Genomic DNA, 12,718 nt, shown 5'->3' with positions numbered 1-12,718 from the left:
GGAAAAGAATGGAAGAAGACACACCAAGTGTGAGGACAGAAGCAGAGATTGGAGCGATGCATCTACAAGACAAGGAGCACCAAGAATTGCCAGCAGCCACCAAAACTGGGTCAGAGGCCATGGAACAGATTCTCCCCCAAGTCCTCCAGAAAGAGCCAATCATGTCATCACAGACTGCAGTCATGTCAACATAGATTGCTCTTAAAGAGTACTCCAAGATAGTGTTCTTACCACAAAAAAATGATAAGTAGGTAATAACTTAATTAGCTTGATTTAATTATACCACAATATGTACATGTATCAAAACATCACATTGTTCCACACAAATATATCCAATTATTATTTGTCAATTAAAAATAAATTTTTAAATACTGAACATAAAAGAGTACTCCAAGATAAAGGCCTAATTAGGTTTGTTGCATCTTTTGTACCATAACTAGTGAAGACCCTGCCGACACTTTGACTTTGAACTTCTGAACTCCAGAACCGTGAGAGAATGCAATTCTGTTGTTTTAAGCCTCCCCATTTGAGGTAACTTATTGCAGTTGCCACAAGAAACTAATATACCTGAACATCATATTCTGGAGTCACCACACTTGATTTCCTTTCATTTACTTTCCATTAAAATTTGATGCTCACAATGCTCATGTCAAGTCCTTATATGGTTCTAAATGATCCCAAAGAGATGCCACTAAATTCTGTATTCTGAAGCAAAAAATTGGGCCAATTCATTTCATCTTATGTTATTTTAATTGTGAAAGAAAGCCATTAGCAATGTAGTAAGGTAGGGATCTGGAGGATCAGAATTCAATCTGTTTTAATGCCACTACTTATCACAATAGGTTACGTGCATATTCCCTTCTAGTCATAAACACACAGATGCGTATATAATGCATATATGCACTCAGAGCTGCAATCATGTCATCATAGATTGCTCTTAAAGTGTATTCAAGATAGTGTTCTTACCACAAAAAAATGATAAGTAGGTGATAACTTAGCTTGATTTAATTATTCTACAACATGTACATGTATCAAAACATCACACTGTTCCATGCAAATATATACAATTATTATTTGTCAATTAAAAATAATTTTTTAAGTACTGAACATAAAATAGTACTCCGGGCTTAATTGGGTTTGTTGCATCTTTTGTATTGTAACTAGTGAAGATAACTAATTTCACACATTTGATATGAAATAACAGAGCTTGGTCTAGTCTTTTGAGAACATTAGATGTTGGTTATGTGAGTACAGTACGTATTTATGGGATGGTTGAACCTTATAAAACAGTTATTAATAAATAGCATATGTCTAAGTTGTCAGGTCTTTTTGTAAAGAGACCCAATTCAAAACAAAATTAGCAGGAAGAGTTGACAGCTAGGGCTTAATTGTATAAAAATGTGAGTTTTTCTCAACTTAGGAAATAGTCAATATTTTACTTTTGTTGTCATCAGCTAATTGTAATATATATAAAGAATGTCATAAATTTTCCTATTGGGTAACTGTGAAAGACATCATACGTGAAATTACATTTTATGGTTCCTCTAACAATACCAGAACCAGAGATTCATGGGCTACCAATTAGCTGCAAGCCTTGCTGTCTGTTGACTGTGTTTACTTTTTTGATACCTGGAAGTAGATCAATAAATCCTCATATATGCCTATCAATAAATCTGCACACTGAAAGAAGTCAGCTGCCTGGCAAGCATGCACAATCCATGTGGTCTGATGTGATTATTCTGTGACTCATCCTAGAACTCTCACTTCTGCTGCCATCACTATGGTCCCAACTTTCCTGCAGTAGTCATTACCCATAGCAATGAATCAAAGAATCAACATAAACTATTTTGTAAGCCAGACTCACAATATTTGGTGTTAGGCAGTTCTTGGCTTTAACAGGTCTCTCTCCTACTTTATAGCTGGGAAGTCTGTGTCTGGGTTCTTCTGGCTCTCCTGTGAAGCTTGAAAACATTGACACTGGTCCCTGAGAAGACTTGTCAACATTCTCTGAAAAATCAGGTTGCACCCTGTGAAATGAATGAAACAAAAGGTGACCCCTTCCTCTAGTCACTCATTCCATAGTACAATAACTGATATTTTGGAATAATGTTGAATGCTAGGAAACATGCTAAAGTTTTCATGGTCATGATCTCATTTAATCCTTACAATGACCCTGAGGATTGTCTCCATTTTACAGAAGATGAAAACGGAGTTTAGAGAAGTTGAGAAAGATGCAGACTTAACAAGAAGTGGAGACAGGCTTCTGACTTATTTTTGCTGCAAAGCTTGTGTTCTAGCCACCACCCCCATGTTGCTTTCCCAATGAGCCAACTAAAAGACCACCTGAGTATCCACTTGTGCTTTTCCAATTTCATCATCTAATTGTACTAATGATCATTCATACCTTGCTCTGGGAATGAATAGGAGATTAGAGGACTCGCCATTATATATCTTTGGTCTGAGAGGACTTAACAAGTATCGCTACTTTTAGATATTGGCAGCCATCTTAAAGTCATCAAGAAATAAATGTTTCCATGCAGCTTTGTAATTACTATCAACATATTCTTAAAGGATTCTTCATGTTCTATTTGGGCAGGTGATGCATTTTTCTTCAAACTTCTTGACCTGGCTTTGTTTATTTATTTAGGACATTTTCTCTTTCTTATGAAAATCCTTTATATGGCCCACACTGAATAATTATAGGTTGGCATTTGACATCATGTAAGAATCTGGCAACAAGCTAACAATTTCTGGATTTTCGCATGTACAAGGGCATCTTAATCCAAAGCATTAGTCTTTCTTTGCACGTTTGTGAGAGCTGTCTGATAGTGAAAGCAAAAATGAAGCCTTCACTTCCTCTATAAATATTTGTGCAGTGACCTCTGACTGTTGGCCAGCCTGCCTGCCAACACCCCATTAGAAGTCATCCTTTTACAATCCACTACTATCATTTGATAACCTCTTGGGGTTAAGAGTACAGATGTGAGATCTCTGAGATTCCTGATGGGAATACTTCATATCCCAAGTATGTTTTCCCTTGAAAATGACATCACCACAGGGATACATTTTTCACATAATTTGGCCACCATGTTATGAAATCTTCCCTAGAAATATAAAGAAAGAAGTATTCTGCAGCTCAAACAATTTTTTTTTCAGAATCCAGGAATAAAAGAAAAAAATCTTACCACATAATTAGGCTTAGATGTTTTTGGTGTGGCGAAGTGACAAGGACAGGCCAAAAATAGTGTCATTACAAAGATTGTATTGCATAACCTTTTGTGTCAAACTCTAATGTTATAGAAACTCATAGTAAATAGTTTTTGCTTAGAAGACATTTTTAATACTTCTGGATTGGAGCATAGTATTGATTTATGTGAAAACTTGCTCCTTAACAGAGCAGTCAAATATCTCCTGTGGGTTCAGATTTTCATCCACAAGTTTATTCCCACCTGTTATTGCTTTAGGGATAAATGTCACTGAGGTAGCTCTATAGCTACCTCTTTAATTTAAAGTACTGAATTCCTCCTAAAATGCTGCAGCAGGAAGATTATAGGACTGAGAGACTTGGCTATAAGGACAACCTTCCCCTTTGAGGACCAAAAACAGATTGTTATGATAGATGTAATATATATGAAAGGTAAATTTCTCACCTTCTAGTCCCCAGAGCTGTGTGTGTGTGCATGCATGTGTGTGTGTGTGTGTCTGTGTGTGTGTGTATTCTAACACAGTTTTCTTGCAAAGTATAAAGTTGGAAAACATGCATTAAATATTTATTAAGACCTCCTATGTACTATCTTCTTGGTAACACACTCCCAATGCAGAGATGATAGTAGTTACAATAGTAATAATAGATCACATTTACTAAGGGATTACTATGCTCAAAGCACTTTACAGGTGATTCCTCACTTGGTTCTTTTGCTACAACCCTACAGGGCTGTTTTGCAGATAAAGAAACTGAGGCTCAAAGCCATAAACAAACAAAAGATACACAGCTAACAGAATATGGATCCAGAATTCAAATCCAGGCCACCTGACTCTAGAATTTACATTCTTAACCACTATGTTACACAGCCTTGTTCATGCTTCTCAGGAGCTCAAAGCCTGGTGAGAAGAGAGGTGAAGACAGAAATTATTTTAGAGATCTGCAGAAAAAAAGTGAATGCACAAAGAAAGATGCTGTCTCTCTTCCAAGTGCAGAGGCCCAGAGGACTTACAGGATTGAGGTTAAAGCTGAGGCACAGAGGGGAGAAGAATTCTCAGATGGGCAAGCTGAGGAAGGGGCTTTCAGATAGAGGGAAATGGAGAATACAGATGTGGATGTGTAAGATAGAGCAGAGTGCAGAATCCCTACAATGGGTCAGTGACTATTAGAACGTGGGGCATGTACAAATGTGTGGCTGATCTGAGATGAGCTGAATGGATGGGCAAGAGCCAAAGAGGAAAGGGCCTCATATCCTATGTGACAGAATGAGGGGTTTCCTAACCTCTAAGAGCCTATAAAGACTTGAAGCAGGACATTTATATGACCTGATTTTTATTTTAGAAAAGTAACCCTAAGGTCTGTGTGAGCTCAAATTTGAGGGGGCCAAGGCTGGAGGCAGAACAGTTAGGATGTTACAGAACTATTCAAGTATGGGATACAGGGATCTAAACTCAGCAATGGTAACAGGAATGAAAACATATCTTTAAGAAATATTTTGTGCTAGAATCTATAGAAATGAGAGGCTGCTGGGTTTAGACGTGAGGGTGTAGGAGAGGGTGAGGTCATGGTAGGTTCTCAGGCTACCAGCTTGAGTAACTGAGTGGACAGCAAGGTTGTTCCTTTCTATACAATATATGGAATGCAGAGCAGGTTTAGAGATGAGAAGACCCTTGAGTTCTACTTTTGAACTCATTTCTTCACTTCCTTCTCTTTACCAATCTCTCTTTCTTCTGAGCTCCAACATCACCTCATGATGTGATTATGTGAATCTTTACCTTCTTATATAATCATTTAGACCTGTCTTCCATACTTGAATATGACCTCCTTGGCAGCAGAGACTTTAATGTGTTCACCATGCAATAAATTTCTGTTCAATTAGAGAATGAATAACATAACCTTTTTTTCATAAATGAGAATTGAGCATTCAAGGGAAACTCTAACATGTAATGGCCAACCATTTATCCCTATTCTGACATCAAAATACTTAGAATATAATGGATCATTCTTTTACAAAATATGTTATGGGTTTGAAAGCATTGATTTTATTACCCCTCTGACTCTAATCTATTATGTTTCAGTTGGAATATCTCCATTGGTTAAAAATGTTTCTCATGCAACATAATTCCCATATTCTTTATCTTGCTATTTGCCCTCCTCTGGGCATGTTCCAATTTCTCTGTGCTCTTCTTAAATTGTGATATTCTGCTAATCTGACCGATACATAATACAATATGGCCATTACTTCTAAAAGGGAGTGAAAATAAATTATTTTAATCACTAATCCAGAATTCCAAAAGATTATAAATTGTTCTACTATAAGGACACATGCACACGAATGTTCATTGCAGCACAGTTTACAATAGCAAAGACCTGGAACCAACCCAAATGCCCGTCGATGATAGACTGGACAGGGAAAATGTGGCATATATACACCATGGAATATTATGCAGCCATCAAAAACAATGAGTTCGCACCCTTTGTAGGGACATGGATGAACCTGGAAGCCATCATTCTCAGCAAACTGACACAGGAACACAAAATCAAACACTGCATGTTCTCATTCATAGGCAGGTGTTGAACAATGAGAACACAAGGACACAGGGAGGGGAGCACTACACACTGGGGTCTGTTGTGGGGAAGTAGGGGAGGGACAGCAGTGGGTGGGGAGTTGGGGAGGGATAGCACGGGGAGAAATGCCAAACATAGGTGAAGGGGAGGAAGGCAGCAAATCACACTGCCACGTGTGTACCTATGCAACAATCTTGCATGTTCTTCACATGTACCCCAAAACCTAAAATGCAATAAAAGAAAGAAAGAAAGAAAGAAAGAAAGAAAGAAAGAAAGAAAGAAACTGCATTTATAAAGTTAAATCAGTAAGTGTCTTGTGGTATAAGGTGAGATTTTCAAGGTGTGGGTTAGTGGGAGTCAAGTAACCAAAAGATGTAACTAAATTGTTTTATCTTGGAAACTCAAAGAAATTGTGGATGGAGGAAAAGTTAGGATGGTTAGTCTAAGGGACTATTTTTTGGAAAAATTTAATTGAAATATAACATACCCTAAAGTACACAAATCCAAATTGTATGGTCAATGAATTGTTACAAAATGAACACACCCAGACTATGAAACAGAAACATTAGCAACACATAGCCCCTGTTTTGTCTCCTTCTAGTCATTTACCCCCACCAAGGGAAGTACTGTTAGAGGACTTGTTTCTCTGTTCTCTAACAAAGGACCTAAGCCTTCATTAAGGTCCTAGCATGGATTCTCCACTCATGATGTCTCTGATAAGCAAGTTACCTTAGAGTAAAAGAGTTGTAACTCACCAATGCTAACTGATTATTAATCTAAAGCTTCAAATTCTCACCAGATGTCAGCAGGTTCCTCCCTCTGTGGGGCTTTGTCTCCCATGCAATAGGAAGCTTTGCTTTGCAAGGCTTTAGCTTAGTCTTTAGCCTTATGCTGCACCCACTTTTGGAATTCAGGTAAGAATCTCCTCAGCTTGCCAGTATTATTGCTTCTGTACCATGTGACCTCCAAAATCTCTGCTTATTTATCCAGGATTCTCTACCCAAGCCAAACCTAGATCCGCACACTCTAGCCTTCACTAAGAATCAGCAAATGCCCCCAGGGACAGCTGTGTTTCCTCAACTTTTCTCTGAATATTTCTTCTTTCTCTGAAATTATCTTCCTTTTAGTCTTCAACACTTCTGATCCTCTCTGGATCCTTTAAATATCTGGAATCAGCAAACTTTCCTGTCAAGCCCAGATAGTAAACTTTTTTGGCTTTGAAGGCCATAACAGCCTTTGTCACAATGGCTCAACTGTGCACAAAACACAAAACAGCCATCAGACACACAAAAATAGGCATGGCTGAAATGAGCCTGTAGACCATAGTTTGCTATCCCTTCACATATATAATTATTTTACCTACTAGTTCTAGTTCTTCTCAATGAGATTACTGCCCCCTATGATCTATTCTACCCTAGCTGGGAGCAGAACCCTGACAAAGGACGTTTAAGAAGAAGCATGTCTAACATGCAACTTGAAGTTTACATGTGGCTATAATGTAAAATCTTCTTTTCATTTTCCTAAATTTTCAGCAAACTTTTTTGTACACGAAAATACTTCTGTAAGTAAGATTTGTGTGTGTGCTTGTGTGTGTGTTTGGGGGCAGATGGGCATTTGAAAGTAAAGGGGCTGAATTCAATTTGAGACTGATAGATTTTGGTGCTTTAGGAAGTCAATAAATAATACTTTCTTTCTACCTGGTGTCAGAAATAATTGAGAAGTAGACAGAGGAGACACAAAAATGAAGCTCAAAATGTCACTTTCATTAGTGATAAGCCAGTTGTATGAGGTTTTCAGGGTTTTGTTGTTGTTTTGCTCAAGTGTTTTCTTCTTTTTTTGTGTCTTCTTTTGGATGAATTGAGTGCTCTTTGTGATTCCTACTAATTTATGATCTCTGTTATTGGCTTATTAACTGTGTGTGTATGTTGTGTATGTGTGCACTGTTTTTATAAGTACACATTTATTGGAATACCACTACACCCATTTAGTTATTTATTGTTGATAGATGCTTTAGATGCTTTTGTACCATAACAGTAGACTTGAGTGGTGTGACAGTGACCATATTGCCTGCAAAAACAAAAATATTTGCTATCCGGTTCTTGATAGAAAAAATTTGCTAATACCTAATATAAGGCTTACAATATATACCTTAATTCATCACAGTCTCCCTATCACCATGGATGTTTCCAAGAATCCTGTCATTTCTGTCATTTTTTGTTTTATGTGGGCTGAAACTACACAATTGGGTACACACAGATTTAAAAGTGTGATTACCTCATTTTATAATGATTTCCTTATCATTATGAAATGTCCCTGTTTATCCCCAATGAAACTTTTTCCTTTTAAGTCCAAATTTTCTGATGTAAGTATAGCTACCCAAAATTTTATTGTTAGTACTTGCATGATATATCTGTTTTCATCATTTTATTCTTATATTTTTTGATCTTTGTATTTAAAGTACATCTCTTATTAACAGCATATTGTGAAGTTTTACTTTTTATCCAGTTTAACAATCTTATTGTTTTGCTTAGATTATTTAGTCCACTTATATTTAATGTAATTACAAATATTGTAGGGCTTGTATCTACCATCTTGCTAACTTCTGTCCCCCTGTCTTGGCCATCTGTTTTATATTACTTTAGTTTTTGTTTTTTTGTCTCCTTATAGGTTAATTAAATATTTAGTATTCTATATTCTATTCCCCCTTCTCTAATTTGTTAGTTATACACACTCTTTTGTTTTAATAGTTACCCTAGAATTTATGATGTGACTTAATAGAATCTAATACAGATTTCTAACTTTTCCATTTCCTAAATACTTTTAGACCTTTCAAACTCAGTTTACATCTTTCTCTTTTATTCGTTATTTTTGATATATATATCTTAGTTGTACACATATTTGAAACTTCAGATGACATTACTATAACTGTTTTCTATATCCCATATATACTTGCATACCCACATATATATTTACATATAATATTTCTTATTTATTCACATATATATCTTTTCTGGTATTCTTTTTGTTTTTTCCTCTTGTCTTTTAATTTATCATTCTGGGGTCATTTTCTTTTGCCTAAAGAAGTCCCTTGGGTATTTTCTATAGTAAAGACCTACTGGTGATTAATATTTTTGGTTGCTGCTTTTCTGAAAATATTTTTATTTTGCCTTCATCTTTGAAGAATATTTTCACTTCCCCCCTCCCTCCACTATTTGGGACTTCAGAGAGATTACTCCATTTTCTTCTGGCTTCTATAATTTCCTTTGACAACTCAGATGTAAGTCTTTAAGTTGTTTTTCTTTTCTTTTTTCCTAATGTTTCTAAAATCTTCTGTATGCATTTAATTTACAAGTTTAATAACTATGTGCCTATATGTGGTTATCTATGTGTTTATAATGCTTGGGGCATACTAAGTTTCTTCAATTTGTGAACTAATGTCTTTCTGCATTTTTGGAAAATGCTTAGTTATTATCTCTAACATTCTCTCTACCCTTATTGTAGAAACCATTTATACATATATTTAAGTATTTCTCACTTGTCTCTTATGCAATTTTTTAATTTTCTTGTTCTCCATGTGCTTCAGTTTGAGTGTCTTTTTAATGACATAACTTCTAGGCCACTAATTCCTTTCATCTGCTGTGACCAATCTGTTGCTAAACCCATACAACAAGTTTTTAAATAATAAAATGTCTTGTAATTAGTCCTCCACTCTCTAGAATTTTAGTTTATCTATTCTTCACAGTTTTCACAGCTCTGTGATGTCTTTAAAACACAATTCTTATCAGTTACCTGGCTTTTTCCATTGTTACAATAGAAAAATCAACCTGCCACAATCTATTTTATTATACTAGAAGTTGGAAATTTCTTCAAAGACTATTCACTATTAGTGAGCAAAATGGTTGCAATATGTTTAATCCAGTGCTCAATAAATATTTACTGAGTACCTTTGTATCTGTAAGGAATCTATTTGGCTGTGGGTAATAGAAAACCTGACTACAGAGACTTAAAGAAATAGGGATTTCTCCTGCTCACCTAATAAGAACTCTGGATTTAGGTAGTTACTGATACTGTTTCAGCAGCTCAGTGATGTTGGTGATCATGTCTTTGAGATTATCCTGCCCTTTTCTTAATGCATTTCTTCTCAAGGTTACCAGACGGCTGCAGCTCTAAATAATATTTCCACATCCTAGTCAATAAATAGGTAGAAAGAAGGGACATGATGGTCAACTGTGTTTGTTTGTTTGTTTCTTTTCAGGAACACCACAGCTATCCAAAAACCTCTCAGCTAAATTTGTATTTTATTTGACTGATCAGGCTATATTATGCAGCCATCATCAGTAGTAAGGGAGGGTGAAAAATTTGGTACCCACCTAGGTAGAAGTTGACCAGGTAAAGAATAAGTGGGACAGGTAAAGAAAAAATAAGTGCAAAGGACAACAGGTGAGAGAACATATTAGGCTTTCAGATACAAGAAACGGAAAACCAAGTAAGTATGCTTCAAACAATAAGGTCACTTATTACCTCACATTGCAACAGGCCTGGAGGAAGGGTAGATTAATTTAATAGTTCCACAAAAACATCAAGGATCCATATTATTTTATTTTTCCATTCTGACATTCTGAACAGTGATCAGTTCCAATCATGATCATAAGTTGGCCCTAGCAGCTCTAGGCATCATATCTTTACTCATCAAATTCCAGAGGTAATGATAGGAATCATTCCTGTCTTGGATCCCAAAAACCTTCAACAAACTTTCTCTCAGTCAGTAGTGACACTAATTGTCAGAACAAAAATTTGTCAAATTAGTGTCATATAATTAATGTCACTGGTGTGCTTAAATCAACTATTTTGAAAAGGTAATACGTTGACTATAATTAAGATTTATTCCCAATAGCTAGAAAGAGGCCCAGCCTTCTCAAAAGATATATCTGCTGCAGAACCAGTAAATACATTTAGGATTCTTTAGCAAGGATGAACAGGGAAATTACTATTACATTCTGCAGTGCTTGCTACAGAGGGCATGAGGCACCCAGGAAATTTAAATAATTCACTATGTTTGAAATATAAAGAACAAGATTGGAAATGAAGTCAATAAAAAAATCAAGGACAAGCCAGTTCATCATGGGTCTTTAAAGTCACCAGCCTGAGTCTAGACTTCCTTCTGAAGGCAATGGGGAGCCACTGTACCACTTTAAGCAGGGAAATGACACAATCGGACTGGAAATAAAAGTCCGGATTTATTATGAAGAATGAATGGATGGGATAAGATTAAAGACAAGATGGCATAAAGAAACATAAGGCATGGCTATAAAGTAATGAGATGTTTTCTACATGACTCGCAAATAATATTATACTAGCTAACATTTACTTGAGTTAGTTTATGGAACCTTCACAATTACCTGGTGAGGAAACTGAGACACAGAGGTTAAGTAACCTGCCCAAAGTTAAAAAGTTATGGCAGAGTTGGGGCTGAAACTCAGGAAGTCTGTCTCCAGAGCCTATAAGTTTAACCACCATGCTGTAACCCTTACCGTGTTAGCTTAGAAGCAAATCTCTAAGTCTTGCATAGTCCCTGATTTTAGGATAGTGACTAATTCTCCTAAGAAAATGAGATAAACTTAAGGAGGAAGCATGGCTGCGTAGGGTGCTGGATTCAAATCTTGGTTCTGATGCTCACAAGCTGCAGCCTTAGATGAGCTTCCTGAGTCTTCTGAGGCTCAGTTTCCTCACCTATCTAGTAAAGGAGGCCATTTCTACTTTGAGTATTTGTGCAGATCGAATTAAATGAGAAAATGTTTGAAAGCTTTCAGCACATGGAAGACTCTCAAAATTGTTCAACCCTTTCTTGTCTTTTACAAATAGCAATAGCATGGTGAAGGAGACATTCCAGAATACGTGATATTCTAGAAGGCAAGAAGTGATGTGTGATTGTTAATGAGGAATACAGAAGACTATCACTAAAGCAGGAGTTTAAACTTGGACATCCATGAGCTTGAGGAAAAAAAAAATCACATTTTGTTTTTTATCAATATCTAACTGAAATTTAGTCTTTCCTTCATTCTTAACTATAGGCAACACATCTGAGTGGCACTAGGAACACCTGTGCCACAGACCAACAGAAATCAGATAAAGTGCCTTCAAATCACATTTCAGTTATTACAGATGTCTTAAAACCTTTTTGACACTCAATACTTTGAAATTACATCACTTATTAGATTTGCCATTAAATCTTGTAATTTAACAAACTGATAAGGTATATACATGTTTCTATTGCTCATAAATGAAAAAAATATTTTTGATAACTCATTTTCAATGAAATGAGTTTCCATTGTAATCCTGTGTATTTTATGTATCTAAAAAGATTATTTTGAGAAGCTTATAGGCTTCACCAAGGGCAAAGAGAGTCCACTTGAGGACCTCAGCCAGTGGTGCAGGCGGACTGCAGAGGCGGGAGGGTAGCATGAATCCTATCAGTCGTGTGCACCAGAAGTTTGAGGGTGGAAAAAAAGCCCAACGCTCTCCCACATGTGACTCTCGGTAGAGTTGGGGCAGGATGCAGATGACCCGGGCCTGGCAGTTTCTGAGATTTTTTTCCTGAGCATTCTTGTAAAACAGCAACCACATTGCCACATGTGCCTGGAATTTGATTTCCAGGCCAAGTGTCAGCTTTTCCATGCTGAGACTCCCTCAGGTTTTGGCCCAGGTCCTCCCGCTCTCAAGGCCCAGCCCTTTCAATACCTTGACCACCTGCCAGAGAGAAAAGATTCATGGAATTTTGGCCACCACTTCTGAGTCACGTCCTCAGCCACAGGATTCCACCTGCGGCCCTTGGAGGCCTAGACTGCAAGGTGCCTGAGGATACAACTGGCGCTGACCCGGCCCCAGTGAGGGCAGCATGTCCTTCCCCAATGGGTCAGGAGCCTTTACAAATCAGGCCAATTTCCTCCT

The 12,718-nt window shown here is 36.9% G+C and overlaps 1 protein-coding gene across 5 annotated transcripts in view; it reads right to left on the bottom strand.

The window, feature by feature from the left end:
• Window positions 1–12,718, bottom strand: part of PLEKHF2 (pleckstrin homology and FYVE domain containing 2) — a 720,359-nt gene that overhangs the window by 150,448 nt on the left and 557,193 nt on the right. For all 5 annotated transcript variants that reach the window (XM_064384418.1, XM_064384421.1, XM_064384419.1 and 2 more), the window contains one exon: window positions 1,865–2,027. The gene's annotated coding sequence lies outside the window, so the exon portion shown is untranslated. The remainder of the gene's footprint in view (window positions 1–1,864; window positions 2,028–12,718) is intronic.

The sequence above is a fragment of the Aotus nancymaae genome, unplaced genomic scaffold (genome assembly GCF_030222135.1).
Source record: "Aotus nancymaae isolate 86718 unplaced genomic scaffold, 86718_ANA_hifiasm-v0.15.2.pri h1tg000036l, whole genome shotgun sequence".
Lineage (NCBI taxonomy): Eukaryota > Metazoa > Chordata > Mammalia > Primates > Aotidae > Aotus > Aotus nancymaae.
Note: the sequence above shows the minus strand (reverse complement) of the source record. Positions and strands in the feature narration are given on the sequence as shown.